The 19,195-nt window shown below is 44.9% G+C and overlaps 1 protein-coding gene across 1 annotated transcript in view; it reads right to left on the bottom strand.

Annotated features, from left to right (window-relative positions):
* Window positions 1-18,777, bottom strand: part of STAT3 (signal transducer and activator of transcription 3) — a 63,776-nt gene extending 44,999 nt beyond the window's left edge. Inside the window, 1 exon segment of the mRNA NM_001044580.1 lies at window positions 18,665-18,777. The gene's annotated coding sequence lies outside the window, so the exon portion shown is untranslated.

Here is a 19,195-nt window from a genome sequence, read left to right as displayed (position 1 = left end):
CCTTCCCTCTTAAAGAGGCATTCCCCAACCCTACTCATGGTCCAACCACTGCTTCAACTCTGAATGCCCACAGTACTTACACATGCGGCTAAAGCTTTTTCTTGTTCTGATTGCATCTCCACCATGTGACTTTCATGTACCATTCTGATATTAGATTTAAGACACCAAATGAATAGTTCCTTTTGGTTTCCTTTACTCTCATTTGCACGCACACATAACTACCACCTCTACTGCAAGAGTTCCTATTGCACAGTCACTGATGGCTAGGATGCTGAAAAGCATGGCACCAATATGGCACCTGCATCCAGGAAAACAAGATTAGTTCCATCCTGTATGATTGGTTACCTAGAATTTAGAGGTTTTTCCAGAGAAGCAAAGCATCCTTCCAATGAGCTGTGAATGCTGAGGGACTTACCTTCACAAGAATCAGAGGCAAACTGCCAACTTTCAAAAACAGAAGTATTGCCTTTGAGAAACAATTCTAGGTTGGTCAAGCAAACCATCGTGTCAAAATTTCCAGGCTTGAAGGCAGTGAAGGGAGAAGGGCAAGTTGCTGAGGGGAAAAGCCTGCAGGTACTGTTATCTTTGGCCGAAGCCCAAATAAAAGTGTCAAAAAGCATCCACTGGTCTAGAATGCTATGTAAAGGTATTAATATTCATTTAAGACAAGCAACTGAAATAAAGCAGAGAAGGGAACTTATATTTCTGAATCTCAAGGTCACAGACCCACAGTATAGTTCAACCCTTATTGAAGAGAAGGAAAAAGCTATTCTTGAACTTATTCAGGTCACTTTCCCTGAAAGAGATATTAAGGTAAACTTGGTCATTTAGCAGGGAGCACAGTATAACTGGGGCTGAGAATCCGCATCCGTGGATCCTGTTTTAGAATTCCTTCCCTCAAAGCAACTGGGGGTTGGGGGCAGAACCTCAAATTCAAGGGCATTGGTGGTGGTTGTAAAACATGCCTCCAGGGATTTCCCATTGTGGCTCAGTGGTTAACGAACCCTACTAGTATCCATGAGGATGCCGGTTTGATCCCTGGCCCTGCTTGGTTGGTTAAGGATCTGGTGTTCCCGTGAGCTGTGGTGTAGGTCACAAATGTGGCTTGGATCACGCGTTGCTATGGCTGTGGTATAGGCTGGCAGCTCCAGCTCTAGCTCAACCCCTAACCTGGGAACCTCCATATGCCTCAAGAGCAGCCCTAAAAAGACAAAAGATTTAAAAAACAAAAACAAAAACAAAAACATGGCTCCAAATTCTTTGCAACTCCTCCCTTTGAGAGAAGGGGTCTTTGTCTCCTGGCATTGAATCTGGCCAAGCCCAAGACTGCTCTAACTGTGTATAACAGTAATGTCCATACGAAACTCTAAAAGCCAGATTCTCTGGGAAGGCTTATTCTCTAGAATCCAACCAACATCCTGTGAGGAGCCCAAGGCAGGAGAGGCCACATGGAGACACTGGATCTACAGCCCCCGGTGAGCTCAACCTTTGGTTCATCCCAGCCTAGGCATCAGGAATGCGAGTGAAGTAGCTTCCAGATGATAACCGCCCCCAGATGTTCAAGTCCTCCCAGCTGAGGCCCCAGACACTGTGGAGCAAAGACAAGCCATCCCTGCCGTGCCATCCAAAATCCTGCCCACAGAATCTGTGAGCACAATAAAATGGTCGCTGCTTTTTGCCCCTACATTTTGAGTTGGTTTAATGTGACAAGAACCACATTTTTACTAACATAGTGATGGATCTTTATTTATTCCATCTTTATATGAGTCCAGCTTCCCTGAGAAAAGTATCTGGAGTTTTAACTTGTTTCGTTTGGGTGTGTTTTTTTTGGGGGGGGGGTGCCTGCCCACAGCATGTGGAAGTTCCTGGGCCAGGGGTAGAACCTGCGCCACAGCAGCGACCCAAGCCCCTGCAGTGACAATGCTGGATCCTTAACCGGTTGCTACACAATGGAACTCCCAAGTATCTGGAGTTTCTTGTTTTTCTTTTTTTGGGTTTTTTTTTTTTTTTTTGCTTTTTAGTGCCACACCCTCGGCATGTGGAGGTTCCCAGGCTAGGGGTCCAATCAGAGCTATGGCTGCTGGTCTACCGCACAGCCACAGCAATGCAGGATCCGAGCCGCACCTGCGATTACACCACAGCTCACAGCAACGTCAGATCCTTAACCCACCGAGTGAGGCCAGGGATCAAACCCGCAACCCCATGGTTACTGGTCAGATTTGTTTCCACTGCGCCACAATGGGAACGGCAAGAATCTGGAGTTTTAAAGGGAAAGGCTTTGCTGTTAAAACTATTTCACTAGTTAACCTCTTCTTTCCTCTTTGCACTTAAGTTTCTAAATGATTCATCTGCTCCCACTCCTTCAAAATGAAATCTGTCAGTCCCCAAATTTACATTCCCAGCCCTGTCTTCTCCCATGAGCTCCAGAGTCCTCCAAATGCCTACTCAATATCTCCACTTCGATGTCTAACAAGCATCTCAAATTTAATGTACCCTAAACTAACCCTTTCATTAAAAACCTCTACCATGGAGTTCCCATTGTGGCTCAGTGGTTAACGAATCTGAGTAGGAACCATGAGGTTTCAGGTTCGATCCCTGGCCTCGCTCAGTGGGTTAAGGATCCCATGTTGCCATGAGCTGTGCTGGAGGTCACAGACACAGCTTGGATCCCACGTTGTGTGGCTGTGACACAGACTGGCAGCTACAGCTCTGATTCGATCCCTAGCCTGGGAACCTCCATATGCCGAGGGTGCGGTCCTAGAAAAGACAAAAACAAAAAACAAACAAAAAAACCTCTCCCAGACAATTTCACCTCCAATCTTCCCCATTTTAGCAAATGACAGCTCCATTCTCACATGTGTGCGTGCTAAAAACCTTTAATATAGGCCTTGACTCCAATTTCTATTCCATCTCCTCCTCCTCCACTTCCTCCTCTCTCTCTCCCCCAACACTCAATTCATTAACAAATCCTACTGGCTCTACCTTTCAAAACATATCCAGGATGTGAGCAATTCTCACCCCCTCCACTGCTAGAATCTTAACCAAGCCATCATCAGCTCTTAGCTAAACAACCGTATCAACTCCTAACCGGTCCTGATGCTCTCACCCTTGTCTCTCTACAGTCTATTTTCCACATTACAGATCTTTTCAAAATACAAGTCAGATATTTCCACTCCTCTGCTCAACACCCACTCAGAAGAAGATACAGGGAGTTCCCATTATGGCTCAACTCTTAAGGAACCCGACTAGTATCCATGAGGATGTGGGTTCGATCCCTGGCCTTGCTCAGTGGGTTCAGGATCTGAGGTTGCCATGAGCTGTGGTGCAGGTCACAGATGTGTCTCAGATCCCGCATTGCTGTGGCTGTGGTGAAGGCTGGCAGCTATAACTCTGATTGGACCCCTAGCCTGGGAACCTCCATATACCTGGGGTGCAAGGTAAAAAAAGATAAAATGGCTACATACTATATGATTCTACAATATCCTGGAAAAGACAAAACTATGTATGATCATGAAAAAAGATCAGTGGTTGCCAGGGGTCGGAGGAGGGATAAACAGGTGGAGCACAGGGGACCTTTAGGGCGCTGAAACTATTTTCTGTGATATCGTAATCGCCAATATATGTCATTATACCTTTGTCAAAATCCCTAGAACATACCGCAGAATGAACTCTAATGTAAATCATACACCTTAGTTAATAATGTATAAATATTGGCTCATCAATGGTAATAAATGTGTCCTACTAATGCAAGACATCAATAACTAGAGAAACTGGGAAGGAGAGAGAGGAGGGGAGAAAAGGGGGTTTCTCTATACTTTCTGCTCTTTTTTTTTTTTTTTGGCCCCACGCATGCCATGCAAAAGTTCCCAGGCCAGGGATCGAACCCAAGCCATAGCAGTGACAATGCCAAATACTTTTTTTTTTTGTCTTTTTGCTATTTCTTTGGGCCGCTCCCGTGGCATATGGAGGTTCCCAGGCTAGGGGTTGAATCGGAGCTGTAGCCACCGGCCTACGCCAGAGCCACAGCAACTCGGGATCCGAGCCGAGTCTGCAACCTACACCACAGCTCACGGCAACGCCAGATCGTTAACCCACTGAGCAAGGGCAGGGACCGAACCGCAACCTCATGGTTCCTAGTCGGATTCGTTAACCACTGCGCCACGACGGGAACTCCGACAATGCCAAATTCTTAACCGCTAAACCAGCAGAGAACTCCATCTGCTCAATTTTTACATAAACCTACAACTGCTCTTAAATATGTAGTCTATTAATTTTTAAATGTATTAATTGAGCTTTATGAAATATATTTTGAAAGGATAAATCTGACCCATAAAGTTTCAATTATATTTAAGAAGGAAGATGCGCTATCTTCCCAATTAGATGTGCTTTGCTATGAAAGTCTTATCAAAATGAATCATATACTTGGAAACCTAAGTCATCTCATTGAACACCATAGTTTTGCATAATGTGAGCACTCTTCAGAGAAAAGCTGATCTTATCCATGAGCATCCACACAAGAGAAGATTAAGAAAAAGTCTCAATTACTCACGAACTTATAATCCAACAATGTACGTGAGGTGATGGACATGGCACAGACAGAAAAAGAATAAATACTAAGAAAGATCATTTTTTTTGTGGCCACATCCATGGCATACCGAAGTTCCCAGGCCAGAGAGAGAGCTGCATCTGCTATGACAACACCAGATCCTTAACCCACTGTGCCACAGCAGGAACTCCAGAAGATAATAATTTAGAATTTAGAGACACTATTCCAGTTTGGGTTGGGAGTAGTTTATGATCTAAATTCTAAAAATGACACCCAGGAGTTCCCCTGTGACTCAGTGGGTTAAGGACCCAGCATTGCCCAAAGCTGTGGCTCCCATTCAACCCCTGGCCCAGGAACTCCCATATGCTGCAGGTGCAGACAAAAAGAAAAAAATAAGTAAATAAAATAAAATAAAAATCACACTCATACAGAACCTGGCCTGAAACATGAATTCACATTGGATTTTCTTCTAGTCAATCACTCAGCCAAAGAGAACCCCCGAGGTCCCAAGATAATATAACATTCTATGGTGTAGGCTGTTATTCCCATTTTATAGATAAGGAGAGAAATGCTAAGTGGCCACAACAGATAATGATAGAACCAAAACACAAACTTGGGAGTCTTCAAACCTTCAGGCTAGTGGAGTCACATTTTTTGTTTTTAAGTCTTATCTCTGCTTCATGATCTCTGACAAGGAAATTTCTCTTTGAATTTGTTATACAAGCAACTACAAGAAGAAAGGAAAATGAGAGCTTCATTTACACTACTATAAGAATGTTAAAGACAGGTCTGAAACAGAACAACACATCTTAAAGAATTTAAAAATAAATCTTTACCAGAATTGTCTTTAGAAATTAATCCAAGCGTTATATCAAGAAACTGTCTTGATATATTCATGGATAGTCTGTCAATAAAACCAAACTGAGAATTCCCTCACTGCTCAGCAGGTTAAGGATCTGGTGTTGTGGCTTTGGTTACAGCTGTGGCACAGGTTCGAGCCCCGGCCTGGGAACTTCCACATGCCACAGGTGCAGCCAAACAAATAAGTAAAGCCAAACTAAACATTAATCCAGTAAAGTGATTCTTTTGATAGTCATAATCCATCATTGGCTAATATTCATGGCTATAAATACTAAGAAGAATAAACAGAATAAAAAGAAGTCTCCAAAGCATTTTTCCTTAGTAGACCACATATCTATCATTTACCTCTATCCCCAAAACGATGATTTCTAAACCCTGTGGATATGACTTTACTAATCTGAAAACTTTATAGCTTTTGATCCTTTAGAGCAGCATTTCTCAAACCAAGGACCAATCACTGGCATCAGAATACTGGCTGCCTGTTAAAAACAACCCTAGGGAGTTCCCACTGTGGTGCAGTGGCTTAAGGATCTGGTGTTACATAGATTTGCAGCTGCAGCACAGATTAGATCCCTGGCCTGGGAAATTCCATATGCCATGGGTGTGGCAAAAAAACCTCTAGATCGGAGTTCCTGTAGTGGTGCAGCGGAAACGAATCTGTCTAGGAACCATGAGGTTGTGGGTTCAATCCCAGGCCTCACTCAGGGGGTTATGGATCAGCATTGCTGAGCTGTGGTGTAGGTTGCAGACTCGGCTCCGATCCCACATTGCTGTGGCTGTGGCTGTGGCATAGGCCAGTGGCAACAACTCCGATTCGACCCCTAGCCTGGGAACCTCCATATGCCATGGGTGCAGCCCTAAAAGGACAAAAGACACACACACACACACACACAAACCCTCTAGACCTACAATTACAATTACAAATTGAAACTGAGAAATTTTGTACATATTTACTAATTTATTTTAAAACAAATACCTAGGAGTTCCGGTCGTGGCTCAGCAGAAATGAATCTGACTAGTCCATGAGGACACAGGTTCCATCCCTGGTCTCACTCAGTGGGTTAAGGATCTGGCGTTACCATGAGCTGTGGCGTAGGTCACAGATGTGGCTTGGATCTGGCATGGCTGTGGCTATGTCATAGGCCTGCAGCTGCAACTCCTATTCGACCCCTAGCCTAGGACCTCCACAGGCTGTGGGTACGGCCCTAAAAAAAAATAAATAAATAAAAGATGTAAGACAAAAACCTATAACATGTTAACATAAATACTATTTCTATGAACATAACTTATTTTCCAAAACAAAACAAAAAAAAATAGTGGAAAGAATGGCATTGTTCAAGTTTGGGAAGACAGCTGGATGGATTCTCATGGACAGACTGTTTTTGCATCAGTCTGTTGCAGTGTGTTGTTTTGGTTGAAGTGTATGAGGATTCGGAAATTTTGACCTCACACTAACTGGAAAAGGGAGGAGAGTATCTTAATAACCTTTGCAGATAATTTTGTATATTCTTTAACACCTCCAAAATTTGACAAGCAGTAGTCTCTTAAAGATTAGATGCAATGTGGATTCTGAAACCATAGCAATGAACTCTATATTCAGCTGCATTAAGATCCATTAGTCTATCTTGCATTTGGAGTAAAATGTTTTCTCAGGCATGATTTTCTAATGCCATTCATTAATTGTGGGGAAAACACTATTTCAGAAACATGCAGACCATCCAAATGTCAACACAATTCATTATAAACTATCAAAAAATCACATTTGAGGAGTTCCCTCTGTGATGCAATGTATTAAAAATCCGACTGCAATGGCTCAGGTTGCTGTGGAGGTTCAGGTTTGATCCCTGGCCTAGAAACTTCCATATGCTGTGAGTGTGGCCATAAAAAAAATAATAATAATTAAATTAAATTTTAAATAATCACATTGGGAAGTTCCCATCGTGGCTCAGTGGAAACGAATCTGACTAGTATCCATGAGGACTCAGGTTCGATCCCTGGCCTCGCTCGGTGGGTTAAGGATCCGGTGTTGCCATGAGCTGTGGTGTAGGTTGAAGACACAGCTCAGATCTGGTGTTGTGGCTGTGGTGTAGACTGGCAGCTACAGCTCCGATTTGACCCCTAGCCTGGGGTCGCCAGTACAGCCCTCAGGAAGACATACATACATACACAAATAAATCACATTTAGGGAGCTCCCTGGCGGCTTGGTGGGTTATGGATCTAGTGGCTCAGGTTGCTGTTGTGGCATGCGATCCCTGGCCCAGGAACTTCCACATGTTACAGGCACAGCCAAAAAAATTTTTTTTCAGAATCACATTTGTTACCATCAAAAATTATGTTAATAAATACTGGGAAGTGGGAGCTTCTGCTACGGCGCAACGGGATCAACGGTGTCTTGGGAGTGCGGGGACTAGGGTTCAGTTCCCAGTTGGGCACAATGGATTAAGGACCTGGTGTCACTGAAGCTGCAGCTTAGGTTGAGCCTGCAGCTCAGCTCTGATCTGATCCCTGGCCTGGAGCTCCACATGCTGAGGGGCGGCCAAAAATGAGAAAAAAAAAAATACTGGGAAGTGGTCAAACACAGTAGTGGATATATGTTTTCTCAAATTCAAATTTTCACTTGAAAGCTTAAATTTTATCATTGGCGCAACAAATATGGTCAGCTGTTTTCTTTAAAGAAAAAGCGTGCCTTCTTTTATTTTTGAGACATTACCAGTATCGCCGTCGGTCTGTCAGTCATTCTTTCAGGTAAAGCAAATGGTGTCTCATGAAAAAAGCAGGCAGTTTGAGATCACAACTCAGTTCCATGAGTACTTTCCCACCATACTTCTCCATGCAGCACAATGCTTTATGGAGCCCTCCCACTTCATTACGGAATATCAAAAAGACATCCTCAAGAGTTGGGAGATAATGAAATTAATATTTACTGTTTTATCATGGACATTTTTTTTTTTTTTGGCTGCACCCAAGGCATGTGGACGTTCCCTGGCCAGGGATCAAAGCCGAGCCACAGCAGCAACCCAACCCATAGCAATGACAACACCAGACCCCTTAACACGGTGCTCCACCTGGGAACTCCCACTACGCACCTCTTTGTACTGCTTAATGTGAACTTTTCTCCCCTTAAAATAAGCAAACTAGAGTCTGGAACTGAAAAACAAAACTGATGTATTCTTGCTGCAAATCTGTGGCTAAGGCTACCATTCAATCCTTCCTCAGGAAAGGGAAACTTAACTTCACGCAGAGACTGAAGGGTCTTTTTTTTTTTTTTTTTTTTTTTGTCTCTGTCTTTTTAGGGCCGCACCTGTGGCATATGGAAGTTCCCAGGACAGGAGTTGAACTGGAGTTACAGCTGCCAGCCAGAGCCAGAGCAACGCCAGATCCCAGCCGCATCTGTGACCTACACCACAGCTCACGGCAACGCCAGATCTTTAACCCACTGAGCGAGGCCAGGGATGGAACCCATATCCTCACAGATCCTAGTTAGGTTCATTACCACTGAATCATGGTGGGAACTCCTGTATGAGTCTTCTTTTTTTTTTTTTTTTTTTTTTTTTTTTTGTCTTTTTCAGGGTCGCACCCATGGCATATGGAGGTTCCCAGGCTAGGAGTCTAATCAGAGCTGTAGCCACTGGTCTATACCACAGCTACAGCAATGCGGGATTCCGAGCTGCATCCGTGACTTACACCACAACTCATGGCAACGCTGGGTCCTTAACCCACTGAGCGAGACCAAGGATGGAACCCACAACCTCATGGTTCCTAGTCGGATTCGTTTCCGCTGAGCCATGACAGGAACTCCTATGTGGGTCTTCTTTTTTTTTTTTTTTTTGGTCTTCTTGCTATTTCTTGGGCTGCTCCCACGGCAAATGGAGGTTCCCAGGCTAGGGGTCGAATCGGAGCTGTAGCCGCTGGCCTACACCACAGCCACAGCAACGCTGGATCCGAGCCACGTCTGCAACCTACACCACAGCTCACGGCAACGCCAGATCGTTAACCCACTGAGCAAGGGCAGGGACCGAGCCCGCAACCTCATGGTTCCTAGTCGGATTCGTTAACCACTGCGCCACAGCGGGAACTCCTATGTGGGTCCTCTTGATGTCCCACCTCCTGGTCTCATTCTCCATCACTTGGAAGATACTGGGTAAAAGAATGGCACTCTTGGAGTTCCTGTTGTGACTCAGTGGGTTAAGAACCGGACTAGTATCCTTGAGGATTGCAGGTTCCATCCCTGGCCTGGCTCAGTGGGTTAAGGTTCTGGCACTGTCACCAGCTGCAGCTACGTCAAGGATGTGGCTTGTATCTGGCGTTGCTGTGGCTGTGGTATAGGCTGGCAGCTGCAGCTCCAATTCCACTCCTAGCCTGGGAACTTCCTATGTCACAGCGTGGCCCTAAAAAAAGAAAGAGAGAGAAAGGCACTCTCACTGCAAAGCTTAGGGTACCCTGTGGTAGAAGTCACTGAAATCACACAGCTTTATACAGAGTACTTCTGACCCAGGACACCTCAGGTATTTCCTGAAGGATTTTTTTAAAATTTTTTTAATTAAAAAAAATTTTTTAATTAATAAACTTGACTTTGTAGAGCAGTTTTGGGCTCAAAGCAAAACTGAGTGGAAAGTACAGAGGTCACCTAAAGCTCTGTTCCCTAACAGGCACTGCTTCCCCATGCCCCACCCTACCATCAACACCCAGCACCACTGCGGTACATTTGAGAAACGCGTCTTACATGTGGCTCCATGAACCCACGATCCTTCAACATAGTAATCAGGACCCTAAAATGTCCCATCTGCTTCTAAAAACAGGCCACTCTTATTTATGCACTCTAATGGAAAGGGACAATAACACGTGGAATTAAGAATAAACACTGAGGAGTTCCGTTTGTGGCTCAGCAGTTAACAAACCTGACTAGGGTCCATGAGGATGCAGGTTCGATCCCTGGCCTCACTCAGTGGGTTAAGGATCCAGCATTGCCGTGAGCTGTGGTGTAGGTTGCAGACTTGGCTCTGATCCCTCGTTGCTGTGGCTGTGGCTGTGGCCGGCAGCTATAGCTCTGATTCAACCCCTAGCCTAGGAACTTCCATATACTGCGGGTATGGCCCTAACAAGCAAAAAAAAAAAAAAAAAAAAAAAAGGAATAAACACTAATCAACTATACTTCCATTTTTTTAAAAAATTAAATTAAGATATATTTAAATTAGGAGTTTCTTGTGGCACAGCAGGTTAAGGATCTGGTGTTGTCACTGCAGCAGCTTGGGTCCCTGCAGTAGCACAAGTTCAATCCCTGGCCTGGGAACTTCAACATGCAGCAAGGGTAAAAAAAGTTTACGTTAAATTAAATGCAGTGTGAAAGAAAAAAAAAAAAGAATAAATGTTGAGATTTGGCTTCAGAATGTTTCAATTATTCCACCAGCCCCCCATGCATAAGACAGTTACCATTCTAATTACATTTTATTTTGGTTAATGTTTCAATAAATTTTCTTTCCCGAAACCTATTGATAAAAAGAGGCCCAAATACAGAATTGACTTGTGAGGCAAAGTCAGTCTGCGATTAAATATTTATTGTGTCTAAACCACAAGTAGAAAGAAATTCAAAGGTCGACAATTTTAAGGCTAACTCAATGCAATACTGCACTTTGCTTGGTTTAGAGGAGAGGTAATTACACAGCTAACATCTGGGTTTTGAGGTTTTGGGGACCACGTTTGGGTGGATTCCGGGGCAGGGAGAAGCAAACAAAGAAAAAGTCTCATGATTTTAGATTCTGTCAGAAAAAGTCTTTGCTCAAAAGTAAAACAAAATCACCATTAGAGAAGAAGTGAAAAACATGCATTTTAGGAAGCTTTCACCTAAGCAGGTGCTCAAAGGCACACTCAAATCCTCCAACTCTCATAACAAGAACGAGAGGTCAGGCCACCGCAAACTAATAAAATCAATCAACAAAGCGGGAAAACAGCTGGTTGACAGCAGACCAGGCAGGGTTTTCCTAAATCCGGGCTCACCTTTGCTAATCTAAATCAGTTTTCAGAAATGGCCTTGACAAAAACTACCCAAACATCCCCCTGATAATTTGCACTCCTCCTCCACAATCGGGAGAAGCCATTTATTTACCAGAAGGTTTACTTTCTCTTTCAGACTCTGCTGGCTTCCTCCTGCCCCACATACAGCCAAGAAACGGCAGGGAGGCCTCTTTCTCTCCCGCCTTCTCTGCTCTGACCCCGAACTGGAGAGCTGATGGGAGACAACCTGTTTCAGGAGGCGCCGACTGGCTCCTGACCATAAGGCTAGTTTGAATAGTCGTTTAAAAAGGAAAGTTTCAGGACAGGAAAGTAAAGCTCTACTTCTCCATTGAAAACACACGCACCCGAACACGTTCACACGCACACAGATGTGACGGGACAAATTAGCTCCCAGCTTGAGAGAGGCTACTGAAGATGCTGTCCCACCTCCCTTGCCTGACTCCCGCACCCTTCGACCCTTTAATGTTATGCGCACTTTTTGTGTCAAGAACTCCGAGGGATGTTCAAATTCCTAAGCGGTCATAAAGATTTAATGTGTTGGAAATAACTGCAAATAAATGGACCATAATCGGAGGTTTCGGAAGATGCAAAGAGGCACATGACAAGGGCATCTGTGTACATAGGCATTTACGGTTTGCCTTGCCTGTTCCTTTTATGTGACAGACTCCATCTCCTTCACCACGGTGTAAACCCCCCTGGTCCCTATTTAGTTTTTTTTCCTATTAGGTTCGAATCTCCTAATTACTCCTTCTTTCCTTTGGGTCATTAAAGGCTACCATGAATCATAACTGGCCTGACTTTGTAGTTAGATAGACACTGCAAGGGGTTTTTTTTATTTTTCTTTTTTTGGCTGCACCCGTCTGTGTCACAGCTGTGGCAACATCAGATCCTTAAGCCGCTGTTCCACACTTCCGATACTGTTTTTAATAATAGTAATTATTAGCGCTCAAATTTTAGCTATCTCCCAGGCTCTATGCATTATATACATTATCTTGCTCAATCCTCACACCTCCCTTGCAATCGGGCCTGGCATCTGCAATTTTATGGACAGAGGAACTGAAACCTGGAGAGGTTAAAGCAATGGACCCAAGATCTAAGAGGTGGTGGATCTGGGATTGAATCTCAGGAAGTCTGACCTCATGGCCATTCTTTTAACTCCTACGGCAACTGTGGGCCATGTAACCCTCAAACTCACCGCCCAAGCATTTCAACCCTACAGTAACAGCTACCTTAAGAAAGCTCAAAACATAAGTCAAAGTTGTTTGATGTAGTTAAAAAGTTAAAGGTCAGGGGAAAGTTGAGTGATGAGTAAAGTCACTGTTTCTTATGGATGGGGGTTGCAGAAAATCCAAGCCTTGTTATATCTTGGAGGCAGATCTGCCTTCCTTATTACTCTTTTATTAGGCTGTTAAAAGGAATCTGCAATAAATATGTCCAAGATAAACTGGTAACTAGAAAAAGCAGCAAAAAATCTGGAGAAACATACACTAAACTATTAACAGGACCTATATATAAAAAACAGTTTATATTTCTACAAATTTAGATTTTTTACACTAGCATGCATAACTTGAGTAAACTGGACAAACAACTGATTTTAATGAAATCTGAACCCAATTATTAGCAGAAGAGAAGGGCTAAGAACCATAGCTTCCTTTCCCCTCTGTTTAGTTCTCCTAAATTAAGAACTTCCACTTATAGCTCCCCAAACATACTATTTTGTTATAAGCCTCCGCATAGTCAGGTTCCCTCAGCCTTGAATGCACGCTGTTCATTCTCCCAACCTTGTTGGGAGAATTCCTCTTCATCCTACAAAACCCTATTCAGGTGTTCCCATCCGAATGCCCCTCTGTGATAAAACCTTTCTGTCACCCCCCAAAAGAGTTCATCTCTTTTCTTGGAGATTTAATAAACAGATTTAGGGAGTTCTTACCACATACCAGGCACTATGCTAGGGATTTTACTTGCATTATCTCAAGGAATTTTTCTTTTTCTTTCTTTTTTTTTTTTTGTCTTTTTGTCTTTTGTCTTTTGTTGTTGCTATTTCTTGGGCCGCTCCCGTGGCATATGGAGGTTCCCAGGCTAGGGGTTGAATCGGAGCTGTAGCCACCGGCCTACGCCAGAGCCACAGCAACGCAGGATCCGAGCCGCGTCTGCAACCTACACCACAGCTCACGGCAACGCCAGATCGTCAACCCACTGAGCAAGGGCAGGGACCGAACCCGCAACCTCATGGTTCCTAGTCGGATTCGTTAACTACTGCGCCATGACGGGAACTCCCTCAAGGAATTTTTCAACAGTCCTAGGAGATTAGTTTTGTTATCCTCTCCTTTTACAGATAAAAAAACTGAGGCTCAAATCCTGACATATCCAGGACCCAATCCCAGATGTGTTTGACTCCAGAGCCTGGACCTTGAACCACTCTGCTGTCCTGTCCCCTACCCGAAGTCCACACTGACACAACAAATAGCCTCGTCCCCACAACGCAACTTCCAGTTGCGGGAAAACAGGGACCATGTTCCATTATCCTTGGATCCTGCCTAGCACAGTAATTGGCAATCAATATATGATATGCTTGCTGATCTAAGCCACGAGTTGTGTAATACTAAAAAGGATATATAAGACCTGACTATAACAGAAACTTTCTTCCATATGCTAATTTTAAAAATTAGAGACATTTCAAACAACTTCCCACCCAAGTACCATCTGGCCACCCTGACAAAAGTGTACTAGAGTAAGCCCAGGTTCCTTGCAACAAAGGTATAACCATAGTATTAATTTTTTTTCTTATAGCCAAAAAAAAAAACAAAAAATAAAAAAAGACTGAAACAGTCCAGCAATGTCATCCTTCACCAAGGCTGCTCCAGGACATTAGGAGTTCTTCAGGATTTGGAGATATCCTTCAAGTACTCTTTGGCTGTTTTTTTTTTGTTTTTTTTTTTGTTGTTGTTGTCTTTTTAGGTCCACACCTGCAACATATGGAAGTTCCCAGGCTAGGGGTAAATCGGACCTGCAGCTGCTGGCCTACCCCACAGCCACAGGAATAGCAACACCAGATACAAGACACATCTGCAACCTACGCACAGCTTGTGGCAACTGAGCATCTCGAGTTAACACACTGAGAGAGGCCAAGGATCGAACCGGCATCCTTGTGGAAACCAGTTGGGTTTTTAACCCACTGAGCCACAGTGGGAACTCCTGGCTGATTTTTATACATGACCCAAAAATTATGATACATTTTCTTAAATATGGACAGCAGAAAATGTGAGTGGAATTTGCAGCTAATTAAAAATCCTCAAGGAGTTTCCTTGTGCTGCAGTGGGTTAAGGATCTGGCATTGTCACTGCAGCGGCCCAGGCTGTTGCTGTGGCATGGGTCAATCCCTGGCCTGAGAACTTCCACACGCCTTAGGTGTGGCAAAAGAGAATACAAAAATGAAAATCCTCAAAAAACACTTCTGCACTTAACCACACAAATCCATGAAGTCAGGCCCTCCTCTTGGGTGCTGGCCCAATTTATAAGTGAGCTTCAATGACAACTTCCTTAGGGCAGAGGCCATAGGCACTGATTTACCCAATACAAATTTATCAAAGTCAGACACATAGCAGGCACTCCAAAATTAAACATCAGTGTTTGGCCTCTAAAATCTTTAAGTTCCTTGGTCTTGCATTCAAGACCTCTTATACACAAGCCCTCCTTTCCCCCTACTTGCCTTTCTAATCTACCAGGATGTGTGTGTGTGTGTGTGTGTGTGTGTGTGTGTGTGCGCGCGCGCGCGCGCCTTTTCTTGAGCCGCTCCCATGGCATATGGAGGTTCCCAGGCTAGGGGTCAAATTGGAGCTGGAGCCTCCAGCCTACGCCACAGCCACAGCAACTCGGGATCCGAGCCACGTCTGCAACCTACACCACAGCTCATGGCAACACCGGATCCTTAACCCACTGAGCGAGGCCAGGGAAGGAACCCGCAACCTCATGGTTCCCAGTCGGATTCGTTAACCACTGCACCACGACAGGAACTCCAATCTACCAGGATTTTATTTGTGCTGTATCACCATACCTCACCCCAAATTCTTTATATCACAATTCCAACCATTATTTGGCACCCACCCAGATCAAATCTCTCCTTTGGCAAGAAGACTTCCAGACAACTGCAAGCCTCATAACCTCTCCTTCCTCTGAAGATCTAAAGCATTTAGTGAAGCACTGTCCAAAAGAACTTCTTACGATAATGGAAAATGTTCCAGGAATTCCTGTCGTGGTTCAGCGGAAAGGAATCTGACTAGTATCCATGAGGACTCAGGTTCGATCCCTGGCCTCGCTCAGTGTAGTTAAGGATCTGGCATTGCTGTGAGCTTCGGCTTAGGTCACAGACACTCCTAGGACCCAACATTGCTGTGGCTGTGGTGTAGAATGGCTCCAATTCGACCCCTCACCTGGGAACCTCCATATGCTGCGGGTGCAGACCTAAAAATCCAAAAAAAAAAAAAAAGTTCATATCGTGCCATATGCTTTTTAACATATAATAGCTACCTTACTGGACAGCACCAGCTTAATGTCTCACCATTTCTTTGAGGACAACATGTTGCATTGCATGGAAAGCATTTATGAAGTCGCCTCAGCAGATGGCAAGTTCTGTGAGCAAGGCATCTTATTTCTCACAGCAACTTTTTTTACATAGTTGTAAAAAGTAAATATTTGTTGAGTGCAAATCTCTGAGAAAGCCACTAAGGTTAAAAGGTGTTGGCCTCAGTATCTGGACTGATGGTCACTATCTCTGCCTCACCGCACCATCTGAATGTCAAGATACCCAGAGGAAGGGAGGAGAAAGCAAGTTTCTGAAGACACAAATGCCACGGATCAAACCACAGGGCATTCTGGTTTAAATGACATTTGGGGAGTTCCTGTCGTGGCTCAGTGGTTAACAAACCCAACTAGGATCCATGAGGACGGGGGTTCAATCCCTGGCCTTATTCAGTGGGTTAAGGATCCGGTGTTGCTGTGAGCTGTGGTGTAGGTCACAAACGCGGATCAGATCTGGCATTGCTGTGGCTGTGGCGTAGGCCATCGACTATAGCTCCAATTGGACCCCTAGCCTGGGAACCACCATATGCCGTGGTGCAGCCCTAAAAAGACAAAAAAAAAAAGAAAGAAAAAGAAATAGATGACATTTGGGTCATGACTGTCCTTCACCTACCAGTGTGCCTAAATAAATACTCTTTCTCTTAGCTATTAGCAAATAGCTAAATTCTGATGGTAAATTGTGCAGTCCAAAAAGTTAGTTACTCCCCAAGTTCGATATAGCAGTTAGACTAAAAAACAAACAAACAAAAAAAACTATGCAAACCCTATTTGTACTTCATCTTCCACCTGTTTATTAAATGTCTCTCCTCGAATCTTACAGCCTATTGGTGTGATTTCACTGTTTTGGTGAATTTCACTTATACTTTTCCCAGCAGGGTCTAGACTCACTCTAAATCAAGACCTAATACTCAAGCATAGATAGTCAAAAGCAAACAAAATATAGAAAAGGTACAAGTTCTACAACTATGGCACTCTGTTGCCCTGGGCAAGTGTCTTGTTCCTTTGGCCTCAATTTCCTTATCTACATATACAGCAAAGTTAAGGGTGTATGAACGATATACCTTTTGTGGTCAAGTCCTAACAGTTCATATTTCTAAATGGTTACTCTTCCTCAAAGAACTCCATATAAAAATATGAGATTTATTAATTAGCAACTGATTCTTTGTGGTGCATACGCCAGCAATATAGAGACTAAGTCTCTAACATCTACATTTATTTTTATATTGAAGGTGTTTTCCTTTCCATCCCACTGCACACGTCTCAGCAAAAATTCTACTAGTACCTTAGTCTGTCACATGTAATAAGGAAATAACTATTGACCCATGGAACACAGACATGTTTAGTAGAAAATAGAAAACTGGCTGAATCAGTCATAACGCAGCCTAAATCCAAAAGATTGAGACTTACTGTTCTGATTTATTCAAACCAATGCTTTATCAGCACAACCAGCCAAAGAATGACAACCCATAGGCAGAATAAACATACCCTTTAGATGCACACCCCCAAAAAACCAGCAGATACACATTATATACATTTTTAATAAGGGTTAACACTATCCATCCAATTTGTATAACACAGAGGGATGTGGACTAAACATGGAGAAAATGACTTCATGTTGGTTTGAATCTTGCTAACCGAAATGCAACCACACCCCCCAAACACAGGTAAAGTTTGCACACTTGGTTCTGCCAAGGCCAGCCTGTCTTTGTTTCCCTCTTCTCTGCATTTACCCAAGACCTTGGCTCTGAGACAGAAAACTCCCACTCTCGATTGGTTCATTCCGGCCTATGCAATTAAGCAACACCACAATCCAGTAAACGCAAGGGCTCAATTATTTATCTTTTGGCCAAGTTTACCAGGTGTTTATAAAAGAACAATGCCAGGAGGAAAAAGGTTTATTTCTCTCTAGAGTTGGTTTGATGGGGGTTTTATTTTGTTGGGTTTTTTTTAAGAAGGGGGAGGAGAGAAACACGATTTAACCTAGAAAAAGACGAGAGGGAGTTTAGAAAGAGAACGAGATTGTCAATTTCCCTACAGGAAACTTGATTCTTATGCAATAACCCTAACCATGAACAACCAGCCCGTGAGGCTGGAGGAGGAAGACACCTATTCCTACCTCTCCAGGGGGGCACAGCTGGATCCTACAGGAGCGGGAACTGGACAAGACGGAGGAAGTGGCTCAGCCGGAGCCGCCGGGCCCGGCCGGGGGGGCGGGGAGGAGGCGCTTGCCAACCCACCCCTCCGTGATCTTCGCCAGCATGACAGTCGCTCCTGCGGCCGGAACGTCCCCAGAGCCCCAAGGAGCAGGAAGTCGGGGGCTGTCCCTCACTCCTGCCACCGCCACTCTAGAGTGCCCTGGCCCCAATGGTCCTCCCCCTCGAGCCCCTTCTCACTCTTCCACCGCGTCTCCTCTTTCTCCAAAGAATGAAAACTTCCTTCCAGCGTACCCTGTCCCTTCAGAGGCCGACTCCTGTCATCCTGGGAACGACCCTTCAGAACGACCCTCCCGGTCTCTTCGTATCCCCTCTGCCCTACTGAAGCTTCTGTCCACTACTCCCTCAAACACCCCAGAGCATCTCAGCCCTTCTGGCACCCACCCCTGGATCCCCGGCCCGGAGGCCGTCGCCCGGGGAGGGGGGGGGCGGCCCCACCCTTAACCCCCTTCACCTGCTGCTCCGGCTGAGGCCCGACTGGCCGGGGCTGCGCTTGCGCCGGGGTGCGGGCCGCAGGGCTCCCTCAGGCCGCAGAGTCTCCCCTATTAGACACGGGGAGAGCGCCAAGTAGGGGTGCTCGTCAAGGATCCTGTTCGGGCTCGCTCCCTCCGCGGCGACGTCGGAACCCCAGGCTCCCCCTCCCGGTCTACGCCGCCGCAGCTCCGGAAACCGCTGAATTACAGCCCCTCCAGCCAATCCCCGCCCAGCCCCCGCCTGGCCTGGGCACTCCGCTCATGCATTATTCATGAGACGACCAGTTTTCTCTGCCACACAGAGGCCCTGGTGAATGTACTGTATCTCCGAAGCCCCACCCACTTGCCAATGAGGAGAGCTCCTTGGAGAAGGGGCGGAGCCAACACAAGGCCGGGAACGCCCCTGTACTGGCTGTTCCGAGGGCTCACTGCTACTCCCTCCGCAACAGTAAGGGAAGAGCCAAGGCCTTGGGCTGAGAGACCCGGAGGGAGGGAAGAAAGATGACCGGAAT

The sequence above is a fragment of the Sus scrofa genome, chromosome 12, assembly GCF_000003025.6.
Source record: "Sus scrofa isolate TJ Tabasco breed Duroc chromosome 12, Sscrofa11.1, whole genome shotgun sequence".
Taxonomy (NCBI): domain Eukaryota; kingdom Metazoa; phylum Chordata; class Mammalia; order Artiodactyla; family Suidae; genus Sus; species Sus scrofa.
Note: the sequence above shows the minus strand (reverse complement) of the source record. Positions and strands in the feature narration are given on the sequence as shown.